The 12,883-nt window shown below is 35.9% G+C and overlaps 1 protein-coding gene across 1 annotated transcript in view; it reads right to left on the reverse strand.

Moving 5' to 3' along the window:
• The window catches only part of SOHLH2 (spermatogenesis and oogenesis specific basic helix-loop-helix 2), a gene marked incomplete at both ends in the record, with an annotated part of 38,539 nt that overhangs the window by 8,094 nt on the left and 17,562 nt on the right, over positions 1–12,883 (reverse strand).

Here is a 12,883-nt window from a genome sequence, read left to right on the forward strand (position 1 = left end):
CTAGTTTGGGCATATTAGAGGAAACATGTGTATCTTCTCCTTCTGTGCTTGGCTGATCTCACTTAACATGATGCTCTCCAGGGCTTTCCATCTTCTTGCAAATGATATAATTTTGTTCTTCTTTATGGCTGAATAGAATTCCATTCTTCTCATCAAAGGAAACTATCAATAACCTAAAGAGGAAGCCTACAGAATGGGAAAGGATCTTTACCAGCCACCATTCTGATAGGGGGCTAATATCCAGAGTATACAAAGAGCTCAAAAGGCTCTACACTAGCAAAACAAACAACCCAATCAAGAAATGGGCAAATGAACTAAATAGACACTTCACAAGAGATACAAAGGGCTAATAGATACATGAAAAGATGTTCTTCATCACTGGCCATCAGGGAGATGCAAATCAAAACTACACTGAGATTCCATCTAACCCCAGTCAGAGTAGCAAGCATAAAGAAATCAAACAACAACAAATGCTGGCAAGGATGTGGGGAAAGAGGAACTCTTTTACACTGTTGGTGGGAGTGCAAACTAGTTCAGCCACTATGGAGATCTGTGTGGAGATTCCTGAGAAAGTTGGGAATAGATCCACCATATGATCCAGCTCTACCACTCCTAGGTATCTTTCCAAAGGGGTTGAATTCAGAGAAATACAGCAACACATGCATACCTATGTTCATAGCAGCACAATTTGTAATAGCCAAAATATGGAACCAACCCAGACCACCATCAACAGATGGATAGCAAAACTGTGGGAAATACATTGTTGATTTTTTAATGTTATACCAGCCTTGCTTTTCTAAGATGAACCTTATAAGGCCATAATACATTAAATCTCTATATTGTTCTTGATTCAGTTTGCTAAAATTATGTTAAGTACTTCCATGTCTATGTTCATAAGGGAAATCAGTCTGTCATCTCTTTTTTCTATCTTTGTCAAGTTTAGAATTATGCTAGCGTCATGGAATGGGTTAGGAAGTGTTCTCTCCATTTTTTTTTTTTTTTTTTGGTGGTACTGGGGATGGAACCCTTCTACCTCCGGGCTATACTCCCAGACCTATATTTTTATTTGCAAACAGGGTCTCTTAAGTCAATGAGGCTGGCTTCAAACCTGTGCAATCCTCCTGTCTCTGCCTCCCAAGCACGGGGATTACAAGCATGCGCCACCACGCTCGACTGTTCTCTACATTTTATTTAAGAATTTCAGACTGGAATTACTTTAAATGCTTGAAAGAATTTGTTGGTAAATTATCTAAACACAAAGCTTTCTTTTCGGTAAGGTGTTAAAATCAAGTTAAATATCTTTAATATATATATTGCTTCTTCTGGTATCAGTTTTGTAAAATTGTTTTTAAGAATTTTCTCATTTCATCTAAGTGGTTTAATTCATTGGTATAAAATCACTCAAATATCCTATTTCTAAATTTAGATATTTGTGGGATCTCTAATGACAGGCCTTCTTTTATTAATGATACTGTGAATTGTGTTCATTCATGCTCACCGTTCATTTAGAAATATTTTCTATTTTTATTATGACCTTTTACATTTATCCATGGATTACTTAGAAGCATGTTTTTAATTTCCAAGTATTTCAGGTTTCCCCTTAAGTCTTACTGATTTCTAACTTAATTTCATTGTGCTTGGGGAACATACTCTTTATGAACTCAACTCTTTGAAGTATACTGAGACTTTTACACCCCAACACACAGTCTTGTAAGTGAATGTCCCATTTGCCTTTGAGAAGAAGCATCCCACTGTGGCCTTGAGGTGCAGCGTTCCATAAGCAGCCATTACATCAAGGTTGTTAATATTCATATCTTCTGTATTTTGTTGATTTTTTGGTTTCTAGTTGTATAAACTGCTTAGAGAGGGATATTAAATCTCCAACAATGGTAATAGAATTACCTATCCTTTTAATTCTGTACGTTTTACTGTAAATATTTTGAAGTTCTATTATAATTATATGGTATTTGTAATATTTTTCATCATTCTGACACTTTTATCACTACAAATGCCCCTCTGTATCTCAACTCAAATGACATAGTTGATCTTCAAGTCTATTTTCTTTGCTATTAACATAGTCAAGCTGGTCTTATACTATTTTGACACTGCAGATTTTCCTACTAATTTATTTTTCTTTAGTCTATCTTTTATAGACAAGCAGACAGATGGGTCCTGGTTTTTGTTTTATCTACCCTGACAATCTTTGCCTCTAAAGTGGACAAAGATCTACCATTTTAATGCTTCTCCCCTGTGTTTCTCTTTAGTATTTGTGTTCTCTTTTCTTCCTACATTCTGTTTGAATATTTTTAAAAATCCAATTTTAACTTGTCTTTTGGCTTCATAGCTATGTCTTCAGCATATCTCATTAGGGATGCTCTGGGGATTACCATATCTATCTGAACTGTTCATAGTTTAGAGTATTTATGACATCATATATTAAATGCTGCAGTCATGTAAGCTGTTTATCCCACTCACTCATGATATAATTGTCATACATACATTTATAGACATACAAATTTATATAATGCTATCAATTTTCCTTATAATAGTCTTAAGTATTCTTTTTTGTTTGTTTGTTTGATTTTGGTGGTACTGGGGTTCCTGGAAACCCTTCTACCTCCAGGCTATACTCCCAGACCGACTTTTTATATTTTTATTTGGAAATAGGGTCTCCTAAGCCAGCAGGATCCTCTTGTCTCCACCTCCCAAGTGCGGGGATTACAAGCGTGCACCACCACGCCTGGCACATAAATATTTTAAATAAATCAAAAGATTTTTCTTTTAAAATGTTTACTTCATATTTATCATTTCTGGTTGCTATTCAGTCCTCCCTAGAAGACTCAAGTTTCCATTTGGTATTATTTCCCTTCAACCTGAAAAATTTCCTTTAGCTTTCTTACCCTGAAAGTCTGATGGTACCAAAACCCCTAAATTGTACTTTATCTGAAAATGACTCCATGTCACGATTTGTTATTGGAAAATAATAACTAATGGAAATAGGAATACACAAAGAAGTAAAGAGTATAAAACATGATAAATATGGTGGCATATATAAAAGGCTAGTTTTCTTTATTAACATCTTATAAATCAATAGCATGCATTTATTTGAAAGGCTTAGAGTAGTTGTATCTGCTGCTAAGGTTTCCATAGTGTCTTCCCACTTTCTGTGTCTGATTGTGGCAGCCAAGATTAAATGGGGGAATACAGGAGCAAAACATGGTAATTCAGGGAAATATATGCAAAGAGAATTTGTGCAACTCTGAAATAACCTTGTATCAGTAAAGATCCTGTTTTACTTAAAAAAATAATTTAAATGTGAGTTATAAAAAGTAACAATTACAGATTAAAGTGACTGAAAATTCTCATTTTCCCACTGAAGAGTCAGGGTCTTCTTCCCCTCCCCTTGCACCTCTACTGGCTGTGCCTGTTTTAACCAAGGGTATGTGGAAAAGTGACTCTATAGCAGTTCTGGGAAAACTACTTTAAGACACAGCTTAGATGTTGGTCTCATAGGACCCTGATGTCTGTCTAGTTTGCTGGAAAGACCATGTGGAGAGATTCTGCATGAAAAGAGAGTGGCCCATTTGAGTCCAAACTGCAGCTTTCCCATCAGGAGACCATGCACATGGACAGCACTGTGCTGGAAACTCTAGGTGGGACACTGGCTGGCTACAGACCATGGAGGGACTGCAGTTAATACCTTGTAGAAAAGACTCAGAGACAAGCTTTGCCCAAATGGATGACCCATGAAATCATAAAATATGATAAACAGGTGGTTGATTTAAGACACCAAGTGTTGGAGTAATTTCTACACAGTAATAGATACCTGGAATAAAAGTACTATTTAAAACTAATTACAATGCATAGTAAATAATAGATGTAAAAGTTAAATTTATGGCAATAATAAAAACGGGAGAAGCTAAACAGACTATACTGTTGTATGTTAAGGAAATAATATCAATTTAAGGTACACTATGATAAGTTAAGGATATATATATTATAATCCTTAGGGTTTAGAACATTCACAAAATAGTTGTAACTAAAAAGTCAATAGATGAGATAAAAAGAAATGCTCAAAATATATACATGGTGAATCCAAAATAAATAGAAAATGAGAGAAAAAACCAAACTGGATTAGTGAAAACTAACAGAAAAACTGGAACCTAAAATCAAACTTAGCAATTATATATAAATAGAATAAGCACTCAAATGGAATATCAGAGATTATAAGAATGAGCAAAAAAAAAAAAATCTGGAGGTATAGTGCAGTGTAGAGAGCTTGCCTAGCATGCTCAAGACCCAGCACTGCAAATAAATAACAGAAATATTAAAAAAAAAAGGTTCAACTACATGCTAGTTACAAGTGATACTTTTTAAATATAGGAACATATAAATTACAAAAATCTAAGTAAACACTAATCATAAGAAAGCTAAATTCAAAGTAGATTTTAAGACAAAGAGTACTAGTATTGTTAAGTTAGTATTAGGATTTCTTAATAAATAAATGGGTCAATTTTTCAAGAGTATAGGCACCTAACAACAGAGCTTCAAAATATATATGTGAAACAAAACTGTCAGGAATAAAGGGTAAAACAGACTAATCTATGATCAACAATGGAGAATTTAACCCTCAAAAGAAATCAGTAAAGTTATAGATTATATCCAAAACATTTTCAAGCAATTATACATAATTAATATTTAAATAACACCATACCACAAAACAGAATACACATTCTATTCAAATGCACATGGATTACTGATCAAGGAAGACCATAATCTGGGACATAAAATAAGTCTCAGAAAATATTAAAGGATAGAAACATTACAGAGTCTGTTCCCAGATGACAATATAATTGAATTATAACTCAGTAGCTAGGAAATTTCTAAATATGTGGAAATTAAGTAACATACTTCTAAATAGTCAATGCTAAAAGACAAACTCACAGGAGATAAAAGACAACATTTTGAACTGAATGATATTAAAAATATACCAACATTAGAGGCAGCTGCAGTACAACTTGTTAAAAACTTAGTTTTGGTTTTATGTGCTTATATCAGAAGGAAGAAATGTTAAAATTAGTAATTAAGTAACTACCTAAGAAGATAATAAAAAAGTGAAGTGTAGAAAAAAGAAATGACAAAGACCAGAAATAGTGAAAATATAAATTGGGTAAAGAGTTCACATGGTGATGCATACCTGTAATCCCAGTATGAAGGAGGATCACAGGTTTGAGGTAGTCCTCAGCAATTTAGCAAGACCTTGTTTCAAAAATAAAAAACAAAAAGAGCTGGGAGTATAGCTCAGAGGTATAATGATTCTGGGCTCAATTCCTAGTACCAACAAATCAAACCAAAACCAACCAACCAATCAACCAACCAACCAGAGGACAAATAATAGAGAAAATAAATGAATCAAAATCAGGTTCACTGAAAAAAAATCAATAAAACTAATAAGACCTATTCTAAACTGGTCAAGAAAAAAAAGACTTCAAAACCCCCCCAAATTATCAATACCAAGAATGAAAGAATCCATCACCACAGATCTACAAATATTAAAATAATTATGAGAGCATATTATGAACATAAATGTTCAATAAGTCTGACAAGCTTAGAATAAATTGACAAATTTCTTGAAATACTTAAGTTAACCCAAACTAACACAGGAAAAAAATAGAAAATTTAGTTCTATAATCATTAAAGAAACTAAATTTGTCATTAAAACCTCCCCAAAGCCAGGCGTGGTGGCACACGCTTGTAATCCCCGCGCTTGGGAGGTGGAGACAGGAGGATCACGCAAATTCGAAGCCAGCCTCTCTGGCTTAAGAGACCCTGTTCTGTTTCCAAATAAAAAATATATAAAATGGGTCTGGGAGTGTAGCCCGGAGATAGAAGGGTTCCATCCCCAGTACCACCACCAAAAAAAAAAAAAAAAAAAAAGATAATTCCAAGCCTAAATGATCTCAGTGTTGAATTCTATCAAACATATTTTACAAACACTTTCAGAAAATAAAAAGGACTCTTTCATTTTATGGGTCAGCTTTACCTTGGTATAGAAATCATACAGACATTCTAAGAAAACTACAGACCAATATCCTTTGTGAACACAGACACAAATATTGTTAACAAAATATTAGCAAATCTAGTCCAACAATAAATAAAAAGGATAGTTTATCAAGATAAAGTGGAGTGCAGCATTCTAAGAACTAATGAAATCCCATTAACAGGAAAGAGGAGAAAAGTATACAGTCATCTCAAAAGGTTTTTAAAAATGACAAAATATGATATCCAGTCAGAATAGCAATTTCAGTAGGACTAGAAGAAATCTTTTATAAGCTGATAAAAGGCATATACAAAGTCCTACTGCTTACTATAAGAGCAAAAGACTTCCTACTTTCCCTTTAAGATTGGATACAAAGTGAAGATATCTCCCCTATCACTTCAAATTCAAAAATATTACCAGGACATTAAGACAAAAAAACAGAAGCAAACCAGGCATGGTCATGCATGTCTGCAATCCCAATATTTGGGAGGCTGAGCCAGGAATATGACAGGTCGAAGGCCAGCCTCAGCAATTTAGCAAGACCTTCTTGTGAGATCCTATTTTTGAAATATAAATATCAAAAGGGCTGGTGTAATTCAGAGGTAGAATGCACTAGGTTCCATCCCACAAAAGGAAGGAGGGAGGGAAATAAAAGTCACAAAGACTGGCAAAAAGGAAGAAAATCTCATTCACTGAGGACTTTGTATGTAGAAAGCCTTAAGAAATTGACCAAAATTACTAGAAATGATAAATAGATACAGCAAGGTTATAATAAAATAGGTCAACATACCAAAAAAATTCTACATGCTAGTAATGAAAATTTGGTAACACAAATAAAAATCAAAAGTGTTTACAATAGAATTATTTTAAAAATCCACAAAACATTCAGGAATAAACTTAGCAAACTACAAGACATTGCTGAAATAAATTAAAGAAGAGATTTTAAAAAGAGATGAGGCTGGGTGTGGTGGCGCATGCTTGTAATCCCAGTACTTGGGAGGCTGAGACAGGAGCATGGCAAGTTCATGGCCAGCCTCATCAACTTAGTGAGGATCTGCAACTTAGTGAGATCCTGTTTCAAAATAAATAAAGAATAGGGCTGGGGGTATAGCTCAGAGGTAGAATGCACCTGAGTTCAATCCCCAGTACTGCAAAATAAATAAATGATATAATAATAATAATAATAATAATAATAATAATAATAAGTAAATAGAGAGATGAGTCAGCCTGGTGGCACATTCCTGTGATTCCAACTATTCCAGAGGCTGAGATAGGAGGATGATAAAAGTTTGAGGTGAGTCTGGGCAACTTAGCAAGACCCTGTCTCAAAATAAAAAATAAAAGAGCTGAGGCTGTAGCTCAGTAATAGAGTTCCCTTGAGTTCAATCCCCGATGCCCACCTGCCCTCACACACACACACACACACACAAGAAAGAGAGGGAGAGGAAGAGGAAGAAAGATGGGTTAATTAATATTGTTCATTATTAATTCTCCTCTTAACTAATCTATTAACTCAACACAATCTTAATCAAGTTCCTAGCAGGATTTAAAAAAAACAAGTTTATTTTAAAATTTATATGAAAAGTCAAAGGACCTTTAATAGTGAAGGCAATTTAGAAATGAATAATATTGGAAGACTTTATCAGGTTTTTTTAAAGATTTACTGTAATGCTACAATAATCATGATAGTGTAATACTGGAGTGAAGATAGAGGAATAAAATAAGGAATCTAGATATATACTGATAGTTTTATGGTAACTGATTTTATGAATGTGCCAAAACAATTCACAAAAAAAGAGCTTTTTCAACAAATGATGAAAATATTCATGTGGAAAAATAAAACAAAAACTCCTCAATATTTGCCTGTTATATAAAAATAAATAAATACTCATTTATAAAGACAAAAATTGTAAGGCTCCCTGTAAACAACATAGAGACACATCACTGGAACTTGGTAGATGCAATGATTTCTAGACAGAGAAAATGTGATATGTTTTTAAATATTGATAAGTTAGAATTCATCAAAAAAAATTTTAATAATCCTATCACCAAAACCCACTATTACAAACATGAACAGTGAGCCACAAACTGGGAGAAAATATTTCGACATACAAATCTGATACAGGACTTGAATTCAGAATGTACACAGAACACCTAGACTTCAGTAATAAACACACAAGTAATCAGTTTTTTTTTAATGAACAAAAGACTTAACAAACTCTGTTTATAATAGAAGATACACAGATGACCAAAGTCATGTATTCAGCCTCATTAATCATCAGCAAAATGGAAATCTAATGCCACAATTAGGTCACATTCCACAACCAGTACAATGGCTAAAATGAAGAAATGTTAACAAAACCAAATGTGGGAGAGGATATGGAGCAACCAGTGCTTTCACACACTGCTGGTAGGCATGCAAGATGGTGTTACTGGTGTGGAAATCTGTTTGGAAGTCTCTTAAAGAGATACACATATCTCCATCTTATAATACACAATGTTATTCTAAGCTGCACATAAGAGAACTGGAATCCCAGGTCCACAAAGTCCTAAACAAAAGACTGTTCACAGCAGGGTATAGACAAAAGTCAATAATAACTAAAATGTGATGTTTATACAGTGAAATACTCTCAAATGATAAAAAGGAACACACTACTGAGACGTAAGAACATTGATGAATCTCAAAATAACTGCCAGGTTAAAGAAGCCAGATATAAATGTACACCATGATGATTTTGCTTATAGAACAAGGAAAACTAAGAAGTCAGAAGAGTGGTTGCTTCTTGGGGATGGAAAAGATAGATTAGGAAGGGCCACTACATTTTAAAATGTAGGTTTTATTATTATTGTGGTGTGGTGAGGCCAACAGCAGGACATGGCTGCCACTGGGAAGGTGGTTTGCTACTCACAGTTCTCAAGGGCTTTTACTGTGGCTACCATGGGAAGGAACAGGTGAAGCAGGGTCAGCAAGCTGAGGGTGCTGAGGATGGGCTGGGTGAAGCAGCTTAGCAGGCTCAGGGGAGCAGAGGCTATCTAAGCAGGGGTGCCTGGTGTCAGGTGACTAGGGCAGGGGGACACTGGCAGGGAGGATGAAGGCCCCTTAGAGGAGAGAGGGCCTGTGACCTCTAGACTGGGTTTGTTTGCATATAAATGGTGTGCTCTCCCACCTACCCCTACCACCTGTGATTAATTTACTATCTCTAGGAAGCAGCTACCCTGAGAGGGGCTATCTCTCCATGGTCAAAACATCAGAATAAAGACATGCTTAATACATGAGAAAGCATCTTAACAGGATGGAAATGACCTGGCTTAGACAGGCATATGCTGCCTTCTTTACCTGACCAGCCCTACAGCTCCCCTGTGGCCCTGCCTGAGGAGTTGTGCCCCCTCCTTTTGGAAACTGTAACAAATCACCTTTTCAAAACTCATCAAACCCTACATTTAAGATTTCATCCACTGTATGTTAATTTCATTGCATCTCACACTATGTTAATTATGTCACAACTATTTTTAAACAAAAAAAATTGAAGAAAAGAATAAAAAGGATAGGTTTAATGAAGCTTTCTGAAGGATGTTAATGTTGGCCCAGAGAAGTATGATTACAGGCTCCAGGGCGTCATATGATCTCATATCTTTCTTTTTGCTTTTTTGTACGGAAGCAGCAGTAGGATCAATCTATGGGTCAAGGGCAAGTCATGCCTATCATCTGCCAAAGAAGTCAATTCAAATGAATTGGGAAAGGAACCAATATGAGTTTATTTTTTCCCCAGTCAAGAATGATTCTGAGGTGCTAAAAGCAATCTGAGGATAATGGTCTTGGTCCAAACTGAGTCTCTGGGTGTCTCCTCTATATACATGTGTCTCAAGCAAGAAAGAACCCACAGCTAGAAACCTCTGGGTCAGAAACAATGTGGTCTCTGAGAGCTCCCCAGTTGAACCTTCCTGGAATGTCTGAGACTCAACCACTGTTGCAAAGGTCTTTACTTGTGAGAGACCATGGCAAAGATCATTTTCATTTATTTTCAAGTGAATAGATATCCCAAAAATTATTAAAGCACCACCATGTCAGTCTCATGGAAACACACACACACACACACACACACACACACACACACACACATACACACACACAGTGGTACCACTTATTAAAGAACACATCTTCAAGCACATTGATGCACAAAGAGCATATTTATGCATTTTAAAATATATAATGAAAGGGGTTTCACCAAGAATATTAGAATTGGTTTACTAAGGTTTATTAATCTCTTCTAATAAAACAGGGGCCTTTGAGTTGCTAAAAGAGGCTAAATATAAATATTCAAAAGCATCAGCCAGAATCATTTCCTAACATTTTTAACGAATATCATGTTACTCCATACTGCTTTAAGACAAAACCATATGTAAATTAGCTGATTTGGAAGAATAAGAAGGAAAATAGGCTAGAAACAACCTATTAAGATTCATAGGGATGATTTTATTTACCTTCTGGTACCTCCCAAGCATATCCCTAGAGGGAAAGCCACAATTTCTCTTTTGAGGGAAAAAAATTCTGGTCCTTCAAATAATATCACAGGTGAATGCCCAAAACATCTTTTTAGTCTACTAAATCAGTCATTCTTGATTTTAATTTTCATCAACAATTAAATTCTTAAAAAGAACACAAATATTTGAAGGAATAGGATGGAAATTGAATGATTACCATCATTAAATCTGGACATGAAAAGTAATAAAAATATCCTAATATTATTTCATTATAACCATTTATTAATATCACCATCATTTTAACACCAAATAAAGTTATATAGTCTTATGATATATAAAAAATATTATAAATTTATAATATGCAAAAGTACTTACTGCACTGCATTTTACTCATTTTGCAGCAGATCAATGAAATCTAAGCAGACATGTGAGGGAAACAATTTGGGGCCCCATTTCATCAAGTCCCAAACCCCACTATCTTCATTAATCTTTACCAATTGTTGGAACCATTCAGCATAGAAGGTGCTCGATTTCCTCCTTCTGTGTGGTCCCATTAAATTATCTTATTGATGTCGACCTTGAGCCTTAATGTCTTCTATTTTCAGTGGAAGAGGTGTTCTTCCATCTGGTTCTTGATTCCAGCCTTCTGCCTCAGCAGGGATGCTAAATCCATCATGAAAAACCCTTCCTCACTACCAACAATGGGGAATTAAACTTCCTTGATATCCCTTTCACTAAGAGGTGAGGCTCTATGTCCTCTCCCCCTGGACCTGTGAGCTTGTGACTGCTGGATGAACAGCATATGTTAGAAGTGGCACTGGGTCAGTTTGGGGGCCCAGACCTTAAAAGAGTGGTAGTTTCCATTTCCTGTCTCTTGTTATATACTCTCTCCAGGCACTTTGAGCTGTCAGGTAAGAAGTCTGACAACTATGGAGGCTTCAGTTGACATCCCCAACTGAGTTCAACTTTCCAACCATCCCTGCAAAGGCTATAGACATGTAAGGTCTTACACCCTCCCAACTGGATCATTCAGAGCCTAAAAGTACTGAATGGCCTCACTTCATATCATATAGGCAGAAGAATTTCCTGGCTGAGCCATACTCAAATGCCAATCCATAAAACCATGAGATAGAATAAAATGACTGATGTATCTTTTGGTTTAATTTTTTTATGCAGCCACAGATAACTGTAACATGAACATCTTCAAAATCCCTCCATTTCTCCCTGCAAGCTGTTTTTGTTTGTAATATATATATTCAAGTCTGGCCCAGTCTTATCAAAATATCTCACTCTAAGCTTCCTTTTATTTATTTATATTTTATTAGTGCATTGTATTCATACATCTTAATGGGGATATAAGCTTCCTTTTAAATAAAGCTCATACCTTCATTTCTCCTTCCTTTCATCTATGTTCCCACCTTTCTGCACTGGTGCTTCTTCCCCAACAAAGCTGGTGATATTACTTTTGCCAAGAGCAACCCTGTTTAGGTTTTGTAAATACAAGCTGCCAATTATCAGTTCTTCACCTCTATGACCTCTGCATTTGATACCCCCCTCATTCCTTTGGAAGCTGCTTCTCCCCTGATCTCACTACTATTCCCTCTTGGCTCTCTTCTCATCACTTTCTTCTTTCCAGACGCCTTCTCTGCTGTTTGCACCTTCAATATCAGAATTTCCCCAAGGTTCTCTTTTCCACTTCTCTTCCCTTCGTGCTCTTCATAGTTATCACACAGCCATCCCTATACCCATTGTTTCAAAGGAACACCGTGCCCTGACACCTCTACATCCATGCTTCCAGCCTGGGCCTTCCTCCAGAATCAAAGGGCCCACTCCTTATTCTCTGTGAACCTGGAGGTATGCAAATTCAACAAGAGCAAAAATAAACACACTCACCTTGGCCTCTTCAGAATGCCATTCTACTTCTGTGCCTCCTGGTCCACCATCGCCTCTGGTTACACCTGGCTCTTCCTTCAGCCATGTATACACGGATTCTGTGTCCTTAGCACATCTAGAACTGTCTATTCCTCTCCCATACCATTTGTAATACTACTGCTTGGGACCTTGACATTTCTTACTACAGACTCCTTCTGGCCTCCAGACTCAAGCTCCAGACTCAATACCCATCTAGAATTTCATTCTATAGCATGAATCTTAGACTAACCTTTTCTTGCTAAAATTATTTAGTGGCTCTGCTATCTTAAGACTAGAATTTTTTTGGTAAAATTAATTAGCTACTCCTCAATATTCCAGGTTGCATTTCAAATCCCAGAGTCCCCTCCCACTCCGTCACCTCTTTGCTTTTCCCACTTATGTCCTCATAGTCAATCACATCAAAGTATTTGCAGTTCCAAAACTTCACTG

The sequence above is a fragment of the Muscardinus avellanarius genome (genome assembly GCF_963383645.1).
Source record: "Muscardinus avellanarius genome assembly, chromosome: 2".
Lineage (NCBI taxonomy): Eukaryota > Metazoa > Chordata > Mammalia > Rodentia > Gliridae > Muscardinus > Muscardinus avellanarius.